The sequence below is a fragment of the Propithecus coquereli genome, unplaced genomic scaffold, assembly GCF_000956105.1.
Source record: "Propithecus coquereli isolate 6110/MARCELLA unplaced genomic scaffold, Pcoq_1.0 Scaffold91, whole genome shotgun sequence".
NCBI lineage: Eukaryota > Metazoa > Chordata > Mammalia > Primates > Indriidae > Propithecus > Propithecus coquereli.
The window spans coordinates 5,441,436-5,445,580 of record NW_012155396.1 but is presented as its reverse complement, the minus strand read 5'-3'; positions in this window follow the sequence as shown (position 1 = coordinate 5,445,580).

The following is a 4,145-nucleotide window of genomic DNA, read 5'->3' as shown; positions in this document are numbered from 1 at the left end:
GCCGCACTTCCAACGGAACTTTCTGTGATAATGGGAATGTTCTCTGTCTGCACTGTCCAATAGGGTAGCACTAGCCACTTGAAATGTGGCTAGTGAGACTGAGAAAGTGAATGTTGGATTTTATTTAATTTTAATTAATTTAAATACAATGTAAATAGGCACATGCAGCTACCATATCAAGCTGCAGAGTTCTATGGGAATTCACCAACCCCAAAAGCATCATCTCCAAAGGCCAAATTTGAAGCAGAGACACAGAGCTCTGTTTGACCTAATACCCGGTGTTGGCTTCTCATCCATAATTCATTACTCATCTAATCCTTTACTCAATAAATGTATACTGAATAGCTACTATGTGTCAGGCCACTTGCTAAGGTCTGGAAGTAAAACAGAGAGCAACATATACCTGGTCCTTACATTTCTAATGGGGTAAGTAGACGATTTATTTAAAAAGCATACAGATAAATGGTGACTTCATAGTGCAAGGGTAGTATGTCTGCCCTCAGATAAATGTAATAGTATAGTTTGTGTATATGCCATAAGAGGAGGGTACATTGTACCTTGAGGACAAGTAACATGAACTCCACATAGGCTGAAGGAGGGTTTCCCTAAAGAAATTTTGTTGGAGGACTTTTATTACCTGCAGGTGTATGGATTCCAAACCTAAACAATCCTGCCTAAATGAAAGGACTCAAATGAGAATAAAAAATATTTTTAAAGCAACTCTTTTTTTAGAGACAGGGTCTCACTATGTTGCCCAGGCTGGTTTTGAACTCCTGGCCTCAAGTGATCCTCCCCCCTTAGCCTCCCAAAGTGCTGGGATTACAGGTATGAGCCACCATGCCCGGCCTAATAACAACTTTTTAAATGCATCGCTGGTTTGGCACAAAAGGAAAAATCCAGATCCTGGAAAGAAGAAAAAGCCAGACAGACCCCCAAAAGGTAAGCCAACTTCCTCCCCCACAAAACAAGGATTTCTCAGAACGCTGGAGCTCTTGATCTTCTTCCTAGAAGCATACACCTTGTATCTAAGATCATTTTCCTTCTGCTTCAAATCCATCTTTTCAGATTTACCTTTATCAAAGATCTCTATTTTTATTTACTTGAAAGTTCTTTATTTTGCTCTCCTTTTTGAAAGAGTCTTACTGGGTATAAATGCTTGGTTGATTATTGCTTTTCTCTCGGCACATTGAAAATATTATCCCACAGTCTTCTGGCTTTGATTTTTGCTGTTAAAAGGTAATCAGTTAGTCTACTTATTGCTCATTAGTTGGTGATGTTTTCTTACTCCTGGCTGCTTTGCAGATCTTCTCTTTGCCTGTGATATTCTGCAGTTTTATCATGTATTCTTTAGACACACCATGATATGACTAGGTGTAGGTTTCTTTTGTTTTGTCCTGCCTGAGAATTATTTGAATGCCTGCATCTGGGTATTGCTCTCTTGCCACTATTTTCAAAATTTCTCAGCCATTATATTCTTAAACATTGCTTCTTCTCTACTCTATTTCCTTCATCTGGAACTTTTTGGTTTTTTTTTTTGAAACAAGGTCTCGCTGTGTCATCTGGGCCAGAGTGCGGTGGCATCATCATATCTCACAGCAACCTCGAACTCCTGGGCTCAAGCCATCCTCCTGCCTCAGCCTCCCCAGTAGCTGGGACTACAGGCGTGTACCACCATGCTTGCCTAATTGGAACTTTTGATTAGATAGATACTAGGCCTTCTCATTCCATCCTCCAAGACTCTTAACCCTTCTGTTATATTTCCATTTCATTGTTTCTCTACATTCTGGACAATTTATTTGTGTCAAATATTTGTTCCTTTATTCCAGTTAACTGATTCTCTCCTCAGATTGCAAATTTAATCTGCAATTTAATCGACCTGCTAAATTGTACATTTCAATTGCTACAGTTCATCAATTCTGAAACAATTTTTTCCTCACATTTTAACACCTCTGAAGTCAGGATGCATCTTACAATCAGTGGCATCTTGCAATGATAGTTGGCAGTGTTTTTGATGTCACATAAAATTAGGGTGCATCTTGTAATCAATCTTGTTTTATAGTCAACACAATATGGTATTCATTTTTCATTTTTAGAAGTTCTATTTGATTCTTCTATTTGACTCGAGCCCAAATGACTTGAATTTCTCATCTATTTTAGAACTTCTCAGTCATTTCTTTAAACTTATAAAACATAGTTATTTTAATATTCTCCGTCAGATAATGACAGTATCTAAAGACTTTGTAAGTCTGTTTGTGCTGTGTTTTGTTTCTGCTGGTTCTCACTCATGGTGCGTTTTCCTGTGTTTATCTGTGAGGCAACCCCTTTCTTTGAACATTTATCTGTGGAAATCCTTTGAGGCCTGGGGATTGAAGACAGTTCCTCCAAAGAGGATTTGCATTTACTTCTCCGAGTTGCCTGGAGGGCACTACCAATGTAAGACTACTCTAAATTAAATTATTTGTTTAAAAATTTTTTTTTTTTGGACTGCATAGTTAGCATAAATCTAGACCACAAACTCATGTGGGGGCTTACTTGTGGTTGCGAAATCTCAGAGGATATTTTTCTCAGGATCATCTAACACCAAGGTTTTAAGTCCTGGCAATGATAACATATTATTTGTAAGTGGGAAATCAGAGTTAAAGTGTTTTAAGATCCTGGAATTGTTGGTAGGAAGGATAGATATTGCAGATTTTTTAGACGTTGGTAAGTATGCATGGTCAAATAGCTAGAGCAACAACTAAAAGAAAAGGCACAGAGCATATGATAAGTAGAAAGGGTAAAAATGGAAGGAGAAGAAAGGGAGAAAATAAAACAAAAAAGATGAAAAAGAAAGGTTAAAAAAAGGAATTTTTAAAAGTGGAACAAATTGGAAGGACATAAAAATAAGAAGCTTACCTAAATATAGTTGCAATAATACTGAACGTAAATAGATTTAACTCTTTAGCAAAAGACAAAAATAACCAAAATAAATTTTTCTAAAACCCAGCTATATGTATTCACAAGAGATACTCTGAAAACGTAAGAACAAAGAGAAACTAACAGTCAAGGATGGAAAAAAGGTATTCCAGGTAAATACTTATAAAAGAAAGCAACTATAGTTTTATTAATGTAAGATAAAATAAACTTTAAGGCAAAAGGCATTATTTAAAATAAGAGGATCACTATCTAAAGATACATTTAATTTTCCAAGAATATTTAACATATAAAAATACCCAGAAATAATTCTAACAAATGTGCAATCCTTCCTGGAAACAATTATAAAACTTCACTGGAAAATGCTAAAGTTCTAAACAAATCCAATAATATGCTGTACTCTTGGATAAGAAAACTCAATGTCATAAAATTATTCATTTTCCCCAGATAGATCCAGAGATTCAATGTAATTTCAACCAAAAGCCCAGCAGTTCTACAAAACTTCACAAGCTCACAAAAAATGTATGTGAAAAAACAAAGATCCTAAGAAGAGGCAAGACAGTCCAGAAGAAGATCAAGGTGGGAGAACTTTATATACCAGACATTAAAACGTATGATAAAGCTATAGTTATTGAGACAATGTGATATTGGCACAGATAGGCAAATGGAACATAGCATAGAAACAAACCCAAGCATATTTGGAAACTTCATTTTTTTGTAGACTTGGCACAGCAGATCAATGTGGAACAGGCAGACTATTCAATAAGCGTTGCTGGGAAAATTATAGATCTATACGGGAAAATTAAATTCAATTCCTATCACACCACCTTCAAAAATCAATCCCATGTAGATTAAAATTCTTAAATGTAAAAGGCAAAACTCTAACATGCTTAGAAGATAATATAGAAGATATTTTTATGACATTAGGGTAGGGAATAGTTTTTCTAAACAAGATAAAAAAAGGCCAAAAAAAAAAACCCATAAAAATTACCATAAAGGAAAAGATGGATAAAAATCTACTACATTAAAATTAAGATCTTCTGATCCATCAATCAGCTTAAGAAGATAAATATAACATTACCAGAGCAGAAAATCAAAATCTTCTTAAGATTTTGACTCATAATAGAAAGCTGACCTCAAACTGAGAGGACATATTTGCAACATATAAAACTGGTAAACGGCCGGGCGCGGTGGCTCACGCCTGTAATCCTAGCACTTTGGGAGGCCGAGGC